The sequence below is a fragment of the Molothrus ater genome, chromosome 4 (assembly GCF_012460135.2).
Source record: "Molothrus ater isolate BHLD 08-10-18 breed brown headed cowbird chromosome 4, BPBGC_Mater_1.1, whole genome shotgun sequence".
NCBI lineage: Eukaryota > Metazoa > Chordata > Aves > Passeriformes > Icteridae > Molothrus > Molothrus ater.
In genome coordinates, this window is record NC_050481.2 from 43,454,122 (window position 1) to 43,471,586 (window position 17,465).

Sequence of the window (17,465 nt, forward strand, 5' to 3'; positions counted from 1 at the left end):
AAAATAACCAATCAGTTTTAAAATTTAATGGCCTTGGCCTTGCACTTTAATTGAAGTTAGGCCAAATACCAGTAGGAAGTGAATGAAGTTTTCCTGAACAAAGTATTTAAATAGATTTTTCAATTCCTCCTTCAGTCTATCAGAGGACAATGCTGTAAAAGTATTGAAGCTTGAGGCTTTTTCATTTGGAAACAGGCTTGAGTACTTACTGAAAACATCTATGCACTTCATTCCTGGTAGGAATGAATTCCCTTCAAGAAGACTTAAGAAGTGCAGGAAAAGAATGAAATAAGGAAAATAACTCAAATTTAATGTAGAACATAGCACAGAGGTGTTTAACAACAGTTATCAAAAAAGCTTTCTACTTTAAATAGTCAGTGCAATGAGGGTTTCCTAGACTTCCCTTGAGAGGGAGGGGAAAAATGAACCCAGAACATGAAAAAAAGCCCCTAAACATCAGGAAGGTAAATGTCTTGCAAGAGGTGAAAACCTGACACTGTTGTGACTTCTCAGCTGAATGTAATTCAAAGAAAATAGTACTCTTTAGCTCTTCTATCTTTTATTAAGTTTACAATAGCAGAAAGAGAAAAAAAAGTATAAAAATTGCTAAGCATTAAAAATGCAGACTCTAAATTAATGTGAATGATAGTAGCAGTAGATGTTTTGTTTCTGATCAACAGCCTGTTCTGATTTCTGTCTTCCCTAACTGTAGCTTTTAGAAGTAATTTGCACTTTAATTTTTCTTCCCCTCTTTAAATGGGACACAGTACCATTTTTCACATAAGCAGCTAAAAAGAGCTGCTAGAGGATAGATTTTTGAATTGGTTACTTTACAGTCTTTTTTTTTTGGTCTTAGCTGAATAGTGTTCAGCACTTTATGTACTTGTCTTGTGAGGCTGCATTTTGGAGGGTATTTTCTTTCTGCAAAATTACTTTATTTCCTATCACTCCCACCTTTTCTATTCAATTCCCATTCCTGTTTCAATTTTCCCAGGGAACATGAGTTTTTAAAAATTCCTTCCAGACTTGTTTCACTTTGGAAACCTTAAGCTTGCAATGAATGATCTGAACTTTTACAGGTAAGTTTAAGGAGACTGATGGCAGCGTACCACTAAGTTGTGTTCTGTGTCTGAAAGCAGTGCATTGTGCTGGGTCACATAAGATGCTAGATGTAGTTGAAGTGATACCTACCCTGCAGGCATCCAGGTTTGATTACTAAAATCTGTTTTAAAATTAAACTGGATGTGTTGTAAATTCTGTGCTGTTTTGAAAAGCTACAACCATTCTTCTTGGCAGGACAGGGGGTTTGTGAGGTACCTGCATGGGTGTTCCTCTGCCCACCTCACTCCCTCCTCTGGATGTTTCTCTTTTTGGGCTGTTCAGGTGTTTCCTGGGGATAATCTTCATCTGGATCAGGTACAGATTTTTCTTCTGGAACTGTGGCAGCCCTGGAGAACTGTGTTCCTCAAGAACAATATCCACAGTTTAGGAGTAGATAAGAGGAAGGGGCTTTTGCAAACATTATATTTCTCTAATGGATTTTTCTCATGGACAAAATAAAAGGAACCATTTCTTCTATCTGCTCCACAATAAACTCAAGACCTCTTTGACCCTGGTATATAGTGCTATGGTTTAGTTGACTTGGTTGTGTTCAGTCAAAGGATGGACTTGATGAGATTAGGAGTCTTTTCCAAAGTTAATGATTCTATGATTCCAAAGAAATAATGTTTTGTTTGAAGTGAAAATTCTTATATTTTTAACAAACCAATCTTGGAAACCATCAACAGTCCCAAGAAGTATTTGTAGGTGGGAGCACCACACCATTAAACTTTGATTATCAAATGTGTGAAAGTTTGCATTGTCACATAATTGTGTGGCATTATTGAACTGTATTTAAGTATTTTGAGTTATACCAACTAAAGGATCTACCAGCATTCTAGTATATTAAGAGAAAATTTCTTTTAAACAAGGAAAGGATATTGTATGAAGAATTACTTTTCTGCTGGTACCGAGAGATAAATTACATGGGTAGATTTTATTTTTTTTTGATATTTGATGTTTTTCTTAAAGGATATAAATATCCATTCATGTATAATTTAATGTTCTTATGGTTAAGTGCATGAATTAGCTCTTGAAAGATGGGAAGAACAAGTTTACTTAATTAAACATTTTATTCAAGGAGGGATGTATGTGAGGGGGTGATAATATGCTGCCTTTGAAATTTTAGAGCTGTAGATGTCACGAGCATGTTGCAGTGTAGGTGGGAAAACATGTGCATTGTATATTTGCTTTGCTGTCTCAGCATTCTATCAGAGAAGTTAATAATTCCTTATATCTGACAAATAAAAGGCTCTCTTTTCAGCCCCCACTCTTATTTAAATTTCAGGTACAATCCAGAGTCTTAACTTTTCATGTTAGAAGAGCAGTACAATTCTTGGAGTTTTGGCAGCTGTCAGGTTTAACACCGGTTCAAAAACTTATTTCTCTTGGGCTTGGCTTATGAATATGACCAGCTAAATAAATAATTCTTTCTCTCAGTACACACTAGCACAAGTGATGCTTCTACCTTGATGGCCAATAGGTGTGCTGGTTTCACCCCACTCCCCCTCTTCAACGTGCCGTTCTGGCAGGCACTATGATTTGCTATCATTCTCACTTCTGAAAGAATGGCTGAGTCTTCTGTCCTGCAAGGCTCTGAGACAAAAATACCTGTAACGAACCCAAACTGATTGCCAATGTGGAATTCTTTATCTTCTGAATTATTTGATGAAGTTCACATATGAAATTCTGTTTCCTCTTCATTTTTTTGTATCTGATTTTGAACTAAGAACCTGTGAAAAAGTGGGAGTGGAAGGAAAACAGGATATGCATTATTACATGCAGACAAAATGCATCTAAATTTAATCTCTCTCTTCTGCCTGGTTGTCTTAGCACTAATAATGTCTCTTAACCAATAAAAAACATCCACACAATACAATTAAAATAATTTAAATTAAATAATTAAAATTTAATAAATAAAATTAATATAATTTTAAAGATAGTAGTATAAATTAGGACAACAGAATGATAATGACTTTTTTCAGCGATTGTTACCATTGATGCCAGAAATTACTGTTGCCAAAAGATATCTTTTATCACAGAAAGATAAACACATAAAAGATTTAATCTGTTTGAAAATTATCTGTCATGCAAAATTTATGAAATAAATTAATTTTAAATGCCATAGTTGGGTGTTTGGAGCATAGATGTCCTTGTCTCTACAGCTGTGGTATTCAACTGAATGACCCTATTGTCTTTAACTTTTAAACTCACTGTGGAAGCTTGGATAACATTTATGATATGACTTTTAACAATTACAGAACCATAAACCATAAAGGGAGAGGTTGTCCATTGCAGTCTATTTCCATAACATCTTTCAAATCTCTACTGACTTTCTGTTTGGGGTGGATATTTATCTCTGTAAATATATGTAGTGTAGTCAAAATGGAATAAAAAAGATTGCCAAATGGTTTTAATACATTTTATTTAGATGCTCGAGAATGGATCCCACTCTATGAGAGAAATAATGCCTTTAAGGGTAATAAACTTCATTACAAATATTGTATAGAGTGACTAGAGGTACAAATAAATTTCATCTTAGTTGACAGTGACATAAGTTAAAAGTTCAGTGCAGAAATACATAATAATTTGCTGGTTCTTTGAATTGTTTTCATGTGTAATCTGTTTGAAGATAATTAATTAGTTACTCATATCAATTAGAGAGAAAAATACTAAAGATATGTGATATTTTTAATGTGGAATAATAACATTTTGGTTTCTGTGTTTTGGTTGTTTTGGTTTTTTGGTTTTATTTAAAGGCAAAGTCTTGAAATGCTTGGGCTAGGAACCAAATATTAGTGCATTATATCCTTGAAGAATAGCATGAAATATATTAAAAAGTTCTGAAATGGTTTGTTTCAGTTACACAAATCACATGTGTACCCTGAGACCTTGACCTAAGTGGAATGAAAATTTTTTTCAAACCTGCCTGTTGAATGGTATAAATGGATATTAAAAACCTGTCTCCTCTTTGGTGCTCTGAGTGCAGCTTTTGAATATATGACAGATGGAACTTGTTTTATTCCTGTCCCACTGTCAGTGACTGTAATAACTGGCTATGCTGGATGAGTAGGTAGGGAAATCAGAGTGGGAGTGAGGAAACTAATGCTATATTGTCCTTGAAATTTCCTAGTACTGCATGAAATTCAAAGCAATATAAATATTAGTAGCATTAGTCTCATTTATAGGGAATAAATAGTGTTACATTTCAATCTAATTTTTCTTGTCATGTCATTTGCTCTGTCATATGTTGCTAATTAAAGATTACAGGAGAGTGCTCCCTTGAGGTAATGCATGGTTGTAATCTGTTTGAAAAAGATTTGCTTTGGATATCCATTGACCTTTCCACATTTAAAATGTTTTATGAATTTTCCTGTGCTTGCCGGGGCCTTGACTAGGTGATTTTCAGTCTCCTGTTCAGGTACATAAGTATTGTTATTTTGAACTGTGATGGCCCAATTATCCTTTAATTGTTTAAAAGGAGAGCCAGTTGTCTCTTCTTTCAAGCAATTGCTCCTTATGGAACAAAAGAAACAGAACCACATCAGCTAAGTTGCTCACAGAGGCAAGGTCACAGTAAGTTGTAATACAAAATACATGACTTTTTGAAGAATAGAAAGTTTAATTTAAACAGTGTTATACAATGAGCAAACCTCATTTTTTACAAAATATCAAGCTGTTATGTTGAATGCAGAAAGTTAGGCTAAGTGCTAGATAAGTTTCAAACAAAGAAATGATAAATGACTGTTGTATGAACGCAGGAGAGCTAAGATAAGAAAACCAAAAGGGACGGACTTGGTGGACAAAGTTATTTTTTCAATTTTGTAAGATTATATTTATGAATAAATGTCCCCCAGGAACAGAACTGAACACTGCAGCAAAACGTGAAATTGAGATCTCTTTATGGACTATTTGTGGAAGTTTGATGTCATCCTCCAAATTTTATAGCCCTTTTTTATGCTAATCAATAGTAAAGATTAGAAATTAAATGAATAATGATGAATTTAAATAACACTTAAATGGGCCAATGATATTTCTGATCTATTGAGGCCATTTCTACAATCCTTATACAGCTTTTAGTTTGGCAAATCTCTCTCTAAAATGAAAACTGGCTTTCTTTAGAACCTCACAAACTGAATTTTCATAATTCATTAATGCAGTGGATTAGACATAGATTATTAATTAATTTATTTAAGCGATGCACTTATTAAATAATTTCTTTCTTATCAAGTTGGAGTCTGCTCTCTGCTGCCTCTGAAGTTTCATTACTGCTGGGATAATTAGGAATTCTTTAGCAGGTAACAATAGTGTAACTAATTTTGCTTTATGGTGCTTTGCACTTTGACATTTACTTAAACTAGCTTTGAATATCTGTTGCCTGATTAGATATTAATTTTAATCCACTTTGCTAGGAGAGACACTTTGCACAAATAGCTGAATAACAAGTATAGAGTGTAGACAAAAGGGACATAATGAAAGGAAATGTCTGATGGAAATGCACATCCCTCAGCATCTCAGGGAGGGAGGTCTGTGTCTGAGTGCATGAAGAATATTGCTAAGGTGAAATATACTGGTGTAAGCTTTTTTTAGTCATGAGAGTCACAGTTCTGAGTCACACAGGAAATTTAAAGAAAATTATCTTTATAATTCTGTCTTTGATCTTCTTATTTTTAATCTATTATTCTGTGTTGTCTTGTTCCCAAGGAGAATGCATGTGTGAAATATAAAATTAGGTGCTTTAACGGGCTTTGAATTAAAGTCCTCTTGAAAATCCATTCTGTATGCATGTACATGTTTGTGTAATTGTTTGGCAGACCAAATCCTGTGAATATAGGAGTGAACCTGCTAATGGATTTGCAGTTAAATTTTCAGAGTAGCATTTGTGTATGTTAACTCTGCTTTTAGTTAATATGAAAAAAAATTATATATTTCCATCTTGAATTCTATTATTAAAATTTTGTTGAAAATAATGGTTCTTAGATCTACTGAGAACAGTAGCATATGACAGTAAATTCTAATTTTCTTACAGTATTACAAAATTTTTATGACTTTCTGCAATATTAAACTGAATAATTTCTTCTTGAACCTTAAAATTTTATTTACTTTGTTTTACTAGCAGCTTTTGAAAGTATACTTGCTCCATATTTATCAGTAGCCTAATTTAAATCAAACAGCTGTGGCAAGTAATTGTAATTAAACTGCAACCTCTGGTACTATTGAATGGACAGGAGTATTTGAGTCTGATGTGTTCATTGATGTGTTCACAGCCTGAAGAAGTTTAACAAGAATGTCACAATCCATGAGTAACATCTAGTGTTTTTCCTCTAACTGCAACATTCTGGATTACTTTAAAATTAACCCTAAAATCTGTGCTTTATCACATATGGCATCCTGACATGATTAATTTTCTTCGGAGATAGTGTGTGAGCTGGCCAAGAACCTAGGAAGATTTAAAGATAACATTGTAAATGCCATAGTCAGCTCTGGCTCTGAATTCTATAATTACTCATCATTTGAATCAGGAATTTCATAACTTCAGTGGTGCAAAATTTTCTCTGTATTTTGTGTGGATGTTTTTATTAGTTAAGAGACATTATTAGTATTAAAAAGACCAGGCAGAAGGGAGAGATTAATTTTAGACGCATTTTGTCTGCATGTAATAATTCTGCTAACAGTTCACTACTTCAAAAGCATTGAAGACAACATCAGACACAGATTTTAAGGCTGGAATAAGTCTGGCAAAGTGTATCCACCACAATTTACTTTTAATTTACTGAATTCAATGACTTAGTCTGAGACTCAAAGTCACACAAGACAGAGTGCATCTTGTGTCATTCTCATTTTGATAAGAAACTGTCTGACATTTTGAAAAATGTCCTACTCGGTAATCACAATCAGAATATTTAAAAGCTCTGTGATACAGAATTCTTTCCTTACTCACACTGGACTCCTGTTCAGAAGCTATTACCTGAGCTGTGGATTTTGGCTGATAAAGTCAGGCTGAGGCTTTTTTCCCCTGAACTTGTCTTGAGCTATTGCAGAAAACCATATTGGCAGAATATTCAGGTGCCCAGAATGTGAATTCTCTTGGGAAAAGAGAAACAAAATGAGCAGGATTATTGTCCCAATAGGGACAGTTTTCCAAGGATGGTTCAGACACCTGATTTTCTTAGGAGATGGTATTTAATACTGATGTTATCTTACAACATTTTATCATAAAATATAGATACTGCATATTTTGCATATCATTCCATGTAAACAGAGATCATACTAAGTAAACAAGCAGAAAAGAAAGAAAATTCAATGTGTTAGCTTTAGCAATATTAAACTATTTTGACTGATGAGGGTCTCTTAGAAGTGGTATTAAAACTGCAAAGCTGTATCAGCTGATTGAAGGAATCAATCTTCCATTAGTGTTTTGCTGATTTTACAGGAAATTATGCTGAATAGGCAGTGTAAGCAAGACCATCCATGTCTGAGAAGGACAATTACACAATTTATATGACCTAAATAAAAGAAATGCGATGGCTCCTTGAAGTGGAAAATTGCTTTACAGTCAGTGTGTGAACTTCACTTTTAAATATATGCAACAATTCTGGTTTTGGAAGACCTAGACTAACTCCATTATCTGTTAAAAAAAGTTTCATAATTCTAATACATAATAAAATGAAATTATTTACAAAGACATCAAAGGAAAGCTTGATTTTGATATTATTTCTTTCTTTCAAATGTGCTCAAATAGCTATTCTCCCCTTGTCTGAAAAAAGTTCAAGTGGTCTTCTACCTTCCCATATCCTCTTCAAAGCAGAAGTCCTTGAAAGCAGCGGGTAAGGTCTGTGTACTCTCTTTAGATAGCAATACAAAGGCATGACTTGAAAATGGAAATTCTGAGATTCCTGTAAGAGATTTTGCTCTTAATAAATTTAACTTTGTAATGTATAAAATTCCTTCTCCTTTCTCCTCCACAAGAGTAGATCAAACTGCTGTACTGCTTGAAAGGGATTTCTCTTCAGCTCCTTTATCTGGAACATAGTTGTGAAATTTGTGTTGTTTGCTTTTACCTGATATTTATCAGTTTAAAATTTGCACCCAATGGTTTGCCAAATTATTTTATACCTATTATCAGATTTCTTCATTTGGAAAACATCAATATTTAATTGGCACTTGTACCATTACTAGATAATTCTTCAAGAGACATCTGAGTATTTTTCTATCTTTCAAGCTATATAGTAGAGACCTCTTGTAAGTTGTCAGGACTCTTCTAGGGCAACAGTTTGTTAAGAGTTTATCAAAACTCAGTTAAGAGATTTTATTTCCTTGCTCATCTGAAGATGATAATGTGAAGAACTTTTGTCCATTATACTTTTCTTCTTAGTATTTTTTTATTCTATAGAATCGAATACATTGCCAGTTTTCCCCTGTAATTTCCATTATGAATAGGAGCTATTATGACTAGGACTGTTGGTTTTGGATTATCCTGGAAATTAGAGATTATTTAGTCATTAACTGCGATTGTGTATCACTATTTTTTCTCATATTTGTGCAACAGTTTCAACAATATTGTGTGGAAATTATTCAAAACAAACTCTTGAATAAAAATATTTCCATATTTTCAGCCAAAAGCTATACAGAAAAACTATTCCTAAAGGATTCAAGATTCTGAAGAATATAGTTTTATACTCTAAGGAAAGTATCTCTGCATATATGTATTTCTTCCAATAGAAAGATAATATTGAGTTTTAAAGGGCTGTTAACTCCACTCTGGAAATATGTCACTAGAACAAATGGGTTTTAATGGAAGAGCCTCTCAAATTTATGTTTGACACTGTTTATGCAAGAGAGACCTAGCAGCAGGACAAGCTATCAAGTAAAATATTAGTTGTTGCTGTATTCAAATCAAACCCTGATTTTTGTTTTTCTGGAACATGTCAGGTGAGAACAAGTTATACTTTAGTTAAACACAAATTACTGATATCAGTAGCTGAGGCAACCATGCAAGATTCTTGTTTCCAGTTTTATTGTCTCCTTGCTTTTTTACACCTGTGAAGGATAGAAAAATGGTTTGATATTTTCAGTCCTCATGTTTATTTATCTAATCTCTGTATTTTCCCCAGTATCCAGTATATTTTAAAAGATGATTTAAACATATTTACTAATACATATCTTAGGCTTATCTTTTACAGTGCAAGGGTAACTTTAAAGCTCTCCTTGTATTTTACAAGCAATATTAGGTAAGGCATAGAAGAGACAAGCATTCTGTGACACTCTAGACATGTGAATGTCCTACAGTTTATATACAGGACAGCACAATGGTTTAATATGCAATAGTAGGGATAGGGAACATATTTTTTCCAGGCCTCCCTAGAAACAGCATTACAGGTTGCTGTGATTAATATCTCCAATTTTGACACAGCTGTTATCCAATTACACATTCAAAACCATAATATGCCTTTTAAAATAATGCATTGATTGTATTTGACATTCACTGGTGTCAGAGATGCTGTTAAAACTGCTGTTCTGGTCATACAAATGACCAACCATTACTTGCAGGTTGTTAAGCAAGCCCACTGAACAAGAAAGAAAAACTTGTGTTGTTTTCATAGGCTTTGGATCAGTATGGAAACCCACAGAGTAACAAGAAAAGAGGTTAAGCTCAACAAGACCTTGCACTTGAAACTTTCATACTAGAGTTTACAGTACTTACCTGAAAACTTTTAATTATAGCCACTGCTGTGATATTACGTGAAGTTTTTCAAACATTCCTCAGTTTGGAAGAAGTCTGAAGTTCACACAGCATAAAGTACGAGAAAAACAAATGATCCTCCCCTTCTTCATTTCTTCTATTCTGCATATATCGTCTAACTAATAATGCATCATTTTTACTTGGTGTGAATTTAAGAAAAAAAAAATCACAGGCAATTAAAAAACTCATCAGTTAGGGTTTCAGTTCAATGTATTCCTGCAGTTGTCCTTATCATCATAATGATGTCATCTCAATCAATGAATTGCAGAGCCAACTGCTATATTAGTAAGGAAGTACTATGTAGTAAAAGGGTCAAGAAAAAGTGTGCCTAATAGGAAGATTGGAACTCTATTTTGTCATGAACCAAAACTCCTACTTGCTGCAGAAAACATAAGCAATAAATAAGATTGGAGGACGTAATAATAATTTTAGTCCTTTTCTGCCATGCACTGTTGTAGCCTTTTGTTTTATGTAGCCAGTGTTCTGAAATTGTAGCAGATGACTGTCATTACAGTGCATCCTGAACCATCCTGAATATCTTTAAATTTCTCTTGTAATATATTCCTTTCACTGCCATTATGGCTGCAAAAATCTTAGTGTCACTTCAGTTAATTGTAGAAGCTGAATGATGTTGTCTAACTTCCAGTGATGCAGAAGAAAATATGCACTTGCATGCTGCTATTATTCAAATTGAATTTTCAAGCTGAACAGTAAGAAGTCTTTAGTTCACGGCATATTTTGCACATAAATTCAAACAGTGTGCTGAACTGCGACATCCAGAACAAAAAATTATATGAGCAGGTTGCTGAGCTTGCTGTCTGTAATGCACTGGGCATTCTGAGGTTATAAAGCAAAACAATGCTATAACCAACCCTTTTAAATTACCCCAAATATATTTTTTTTCTTTGTCTTTGAAGTTACTTCTTGATCCATTGATGAACTCCTGGTTTGCTGAATGTTGTGAAGGGAGCATGACAAGCAGGTTTTTCTACCTTGCAGCATTAGCCACCTGTGTCAATTTTCATCCCATAGAAGGAATATAAAGTGACTTTCAGGTTTAATCTGTTACATTTGTGACCATTTCTGATAGTCATACTTTATCAAAACAGTACGACAAAATGAAATCCTTCCTTTAGGTTTGGCTCATCTCTAGGATAACATTAAGGGATGTGGTAGGTATTAATCTCCTTTTGGTCAAATCCAGACTTAACTTATGCTCCTTTTGAATTACTGATGTCATAAACCAGCACATTCTGAACATCTCAGTATTTCATATGAAGTCTTGCTTTGCTCAGCTTTTTTTCTTGTGGCTGATAGTTTTCTATGTGCAGGGACTTTGAAAATGCCAAAGCACACTTGCCACACTGCCCGTTTTTTTTGACAATGACCTGCCAGTAGGCTACTTTAGGCTAGATCAGAAGACAGAAATAATTATTTGTGTGTTCATAAAGGGAATTCCTGAAGGAGTGACTGTATATATACTAAGATACAAATGCTTAGAGAATATGTATTGCTTGAGAGTGAAAGGAAAGAAATGAAATCTTGCAATATCAATGAGGATCAGTTTGGCAAGCTTTGGTCCATATCCCTGCACTTTATGGCATCCCATGAATTTGGATGATTTTCCCTTCAGTGAAGATTATTTTTTTATTTTATGGGTAGGTCTTCTTGTACAATTCTTCTCCTGTTTTTTCTCTATTCTTGTTTCATTGTTTGAGTTTGCTATTTCAGTTAGGTTAGTTTTGGTAATTTCTGGTCCTTTTCACTTGATATCATTTCATTCCAATCCATTTGATTGTAGTCACTTCATTTCCAAATTTTGGGGTTTTTTTAATCTGTTCAATCCATAGGTAAGATGAGAGGAATTGAAACGTTTTAAAAAGCGATGGACAAGATATTTTTCTTCTAGAAATTAGTTGTCAATTAGTGGAAAAAATTGGGATTACAAGTTTTATATGGTTTGCATGGACAAGCTTTGGTGGTGGAAGGGGTGGACTACAGGGGTGGCTTCTGTGAGAAGCTGCTGGAAGCTTCCTCCATGTCCACCATAGCCACTTCCAGGCAGCTCCAAAGATGGATGTGCTGGTCAAGGCTGGGCCAGTTAGAAACAGTGGCAATGCCTCTGTGATAACATATTTATGAAGGAGGAAAACTCTGTTATTGCACAGATGTAATCGTGGCCAGAGAAGAGTGGGGTGACAATAAGTGAGAGGAGCAGCTCTGCAGACCCCAAGGTCAGTGGAGAAGGAGGGAGAGGAGGTGCTCCTGGTGCCAGAGCTGAGATTTCCCTGCAGCCTCTGGTGAAGACCATGGTGAGTCATAATGTGCACCTGCAGCCCATGGAGAGCCAGAGGGATGCAGAGATCCACAGGGGTGCAGAGATCCACCTGCAGCCATGGAGGACACCCACACCAGAGCAAGCGAATGCCTTGGTTTTGACCCTGTGGAAGACCTGAGATGAGAGGGGCCCATGGTGGGCAGCCTATCCTTGAGGGACTGAACCCTGTGGAGGAGTGATCCATGTGGCAGCAGTTGCAGGTTACAGAGATGTTCCCTGTTTGCTGTCTGTGCAAGCCCATATTCTTGGTTTACCAAGATTCTCTTGGTAATTTTTTTCTAAGATGACAACACATCTTTTTTGTTTCAGATTTGAGATATGCCATTGCCCACTGTTTCTGAAGCAACATATTTATTCCCACACTGTCTTGCTCCAAGGCAATTTTTTTTCTATATTTATGTCTAAAATAATTATCTTGAAATCAGACTATTTCTATGAGATCAAAGGTAGTTCTTAGTTTATATAATGACATTTGAAAGTGTAGAAATTCCTTTGCCAAGTGTCTTACAATATTATTAAATATGCTTATCACAGGTAGCCAATTTTAAAAACCTCACTATAAGTTGCTGCCAAAACATTTAATGAACTATGGAATAGACACCTGTTTTAGTGTTCTGTTTACACTAAAAGAAAAAGAAAAATGAAAGGACTGAGGCAATAGTGGCTCTTTTAATTGGCTTTAAATTCTTTCAGATTTGAAACATTATTACAGTTGAATGACAATGTTCCTCTACATGCCTGTATTGCTCATCCACCCACTCAGCAGCTGAGACTGTGATTTGTATCCCAATAAACTTGGTCTCTAATACAGGAAGATGCTGAATTAATAGGTATTTAAAATCCTTGCGCAACCCATCTACTTTGAGACCTTATCAAGTTTTTAATAGTGAGGAGAAAAGAGGAAATGGACTCTTGCTGTAATAACTCTCAGCTTTCTTTGTTTTTTGCTCACTTAAGATTATATTTTATTTCTTGTACTTATCTTTTGGAGTTTCCTTGTGCATATGGAGTACAAGAATTAATTTAATTTATCTTCTAAGCCTTGTTCAAATGTATAAATTTGTATCATCACTTGCTTGTGGTTCAGCTGTTTTCCTAATTGATCTCTTCCACTTTGAATATTTAAGTAATATTTTATTGTTTCTATTCTCTCCCAAAACAATACTGCAATCACTGACAGTTTTATGTTCTTAATGATATTTTAGAATATTTGTGCTTGACTCCATCCTATTCTCTTTTAAATTATGTGTACTAAATCTGTCATTTACTAACTTTCATGTAACAGAAAAGATGATGTAATCCAGTAGGATTTCAATGTTTACAACATCTGATTGATCTTAAATACTTTATTGCTTTTTAATAGCTAGATGCATGCTGAAACTGAATGTGTATTCTTTGTTCAATTCCCTATTTGCTGTAAAATCCATATAAGAAATTTCATCATCTTGACCCATTTTTACAATTAATGTCAATATCTTCCTGATATTTCTCTCAGAAATTCTTCTTATCTCTTTATTCTCATCCCTGAAAAATTAGATGTATTTATTCAGCTATAAAACTTAGCAGTGTTTCTGAGTTCCAGTTGCTGGAAAATGAAAGATAGTTAATGGACATATAAAAATACCAACCTCAAGTACTATTACAATAAAAGTTGAATTGTGGAACAGTTATCTGCAAGCCAGTGAGGTATTAAAGTCATATTTAATGGTAAGTAATCAGATCACATGGAGAATAGTCGAGGTATCACACACAGCTTCTGAAAACTGTTCAGTTTTAACCTTGAACTTGACAGCAGAAAAACAAATAGTTGTTCTGCTCGATCTCTTTTGTTCAAAAGCAGAAACACTGAAAGAAAACTGCACTACAATTTCTTCATCATATAGGTGATTAAAAAGGATAAATCCTTATTTTTCTAATAATGGGAGTGCACTTCTGTAGTGTCTGCACTAACCTCCATACTGCTTCTAAGGATTTTATTCTACTTCCTTCTTAAACCTAATTTTTATAAACTTCCTTAGTTTCCATTATTTACCTCCTTGAAATTTAATGTGCTCAGTCTTTTTTTTGTTCCCAGAATCTGCTGTAGATATGTTTTTGTGATCATTGTTTAAAAACTGGCACTTTCAAAAGAGATTTGAAAGTTTTATGAGATTTGTTTAAACTAAATCATGTAGATCCACCTTAAGATTCATTAACTAGCTCTTTCTTTATACTATAGTCAATAACATTTACAAGTTTTATCTCTATATGATGGTATTCTGACATGAAATTTGTGCAGATTTTCAGAACTGTGGAAATTACCTGGCAGAAATTATTTTCTTCCTTTGGTGCCCCACTGGTTTCTTTAAGCATATTGCATTTGGTGGGTGTGGGTGTAGGGGTCTGGGTGTATGGCTCCTTGATGACATAAACTCCAAATCCTAATTTTCAAATTTAGGCTTAGAATTTCATACCATGCAGATTTTGTGCTAATTTACAGGTTGGTTAATTTGATAATTCATTTAAGACAGAGAATTACTGTTCTATAACTCAAATTACTCTATCTTTCCTGAATATTTTATGCTCTGCTCTCACACAGAGAACAGATTCCTACAGAGAGCAGATTCTCACAGATTGTCTGACTCCCATAAGTTTTCAACTCATATGGTATATTAATCTGGTACTCTATTCTGCATCACACATTCCAATTCGTCCAACTTTTTTCTTAGGCTTCCAACATTTACAACATGGAAGGCATGCTATTAATTGGTTACATTTATTGTCACTCTTTTAAAATGGCATTTTGCTTCTTATTTCTATATTTGATTGTTTGATTATTTCTGTCCTGACCTTTCCTTTTTTTTTCTGAGAATACAGAATTTTTTTTGTCTTCATATTTACAAATGTTATCTTAAACCCTGTGTATTTGCTCCTGTCAGCTTTCCCTCACTACTCAGCATAAAGATCACTGTCAACCCTGCTCATTTTAATCAGCAGCACCTTGGTTCTTAGAGGTGAATTCATGTCCTTTGCTTATGTTCAGAGTGCCCTCAATTCCTGAAATACTGAATAATCCTCCTTTTTCAGCAAGTTCTGAAAGTCTGTGTCCATTGCTGTTCCTGGACAAGTGTGGGTACTAACAACACTTCAGAGATTCTAGCAGAGACCTTGGTTGTGTTTTCTAGGACTGTATGTTTTGGGTCTGAAATTTTTCCTCTTATTTCATTAATATATGTGGAGAAAGCAATCACATTATTCTCCCTGGCCTTTCCAAGCTGGTTCCTTTCAATGGCTGTACCTTCCTGTTGGCTACCTTCAGAAACCCAGAAGCTTATTTGGCTGAGGAAGGAGGCTTCCACCCATCCAAAATGTTTTCTGTTTCCAGCAGGGCATTCTTAGTACAGAATGATACCCACCTGTGTCTTGTGTTAGTCTTCTCCTTGCTGGACTTTGATGTTTCTGAGCATTTCTATGAGCCTCTTCACCCCTGAAATCCCACTGCAGTGAAACCGCTTCTTACCTGGTCATTTCATGTAGTCTTGGGTCTCTGCTCATTCACTGAAGATCTCATTGCTTTGGAGAAGCCTAGAACATTTGTATTTTGGTAAAAAAAGAATTTATAATCATAATTAATTGCAGTCTTTGCACAAGATTGTATGATACAGTAACTTTTATAGGGGCAGATTTTTGTTATATAAATCACAATTACCTGCATGCTCACCTCATATGCTAAAGCCTTGCCCACTAACTGATACATGCATGAAAATCTTCCATGAAAAGCTGCTGCAGAATGTGAATTGGGGAGAAAAAAGAATACATTTAAATTTATAGCAGAAAGAAAAGTAATGTAATGGAATGGAATATGTTTCAAGCGACTTTGAATCCCAATATATTTTACTTTTTGTCTTTTTGTTAGTAGATATTTGCTGTCTTTACATTTTCTTTCTATTTTTAAGAAGTATTTAAAACTCACAACCTATAATTATGTTTCCTTCTCTTCAAATAGGTGGGGTTTAGTCGTAACAGTTCTTTTTAGAGTTTTAAATTCCCACATTTATTTGCATATGCATATTCCTAAATCACAAATGCAGATTGCTTATGTGTCTAAGCAAATTAGGGTTTATTACATGCACTAAGAACTTCATCTGTGCCTGCTAGTTCTGTTCAGGTATCATGTCCATTTAGGCACAAATAACTAGTGGGTATCTTTCTCATAGTGTCATTTAAAAATACCTTCTCTCTGTCACATACGGTGTAGTTTCACAGCTACATAACAAGAAAAAGCAAGAATTTGCCACTTTCAGGTTGGGAAACTGTGATAACTTATGCAAAAAAAGAGAATTTTTTAAATGCATGTTTTCCTTTGCATTCATATAAAGGGGATGTGAAGTAAAAATTTATCTGTGACATTATTCTGTTTTAAGCACTTTACAAACACATGGATATGTGCATAGGGTGTAGCAGTAAATACTGAATACAAAATAGGTTTTTGCTTTTACTTTGTGAATGTGATTATATTTTTTGCTTTATATGATTGCATATATATATATAATTACATCAAAGTATGTGTTGCAATTAATACACATGTAATTATAATAACTGGTCACATCTGTGAATATTTCAACATGTACTTTATTGCCATAGTGTCATTGTCTCATAAAAAATCATGTTGCAAATATCTGGCAGGTCCTGGTATTTGCATCTGCAGCATGCTGTCACAGTTTATATTTGAAGGAGAACAGGACCAAACCTGGGATCTAAAGTTGTACACAAAAATGTTTATAATCTTATTATTTCAGTCACCCACATAGCTTTAGGTGCCTTTGCTTTGTTTTGAGGTGTTATACTTTGTTTGAGGTGTTATATTTTGTTTTTCTACTGTCCTTCCAACTCAACATTGTCAATCCCAATTGGAAGAATTGTTCTGGAAATCACTGTCAATGGGCAGCCATATGACATTTATCATATTTTAAAACTATTTGGAAAGGCCTTTTTCTTTTGGCTAAAGGCTAATGGGGAAGCATGTCTTGCCTTCCAACTTCTGTTACAATCAAACTAAAAAGATTTATTTGCAACATTAAATAATTCATAAAGCAAATAAAAAGCACTTCTACATATCACTTATGCCAATAAATTTTATTCTCTTAGATAAAGGACATAATTTTGAGATCTTTGACATTTAAAAAGACCTTAGAAATCCCTAAATCCTGTACTATTTATACTGAGTGATTAACATCTATGCTGAATAAAGGACATAATGATGATATACTCCTTGGTAGAATAATCATTAAAATAATGGTTTCTGTC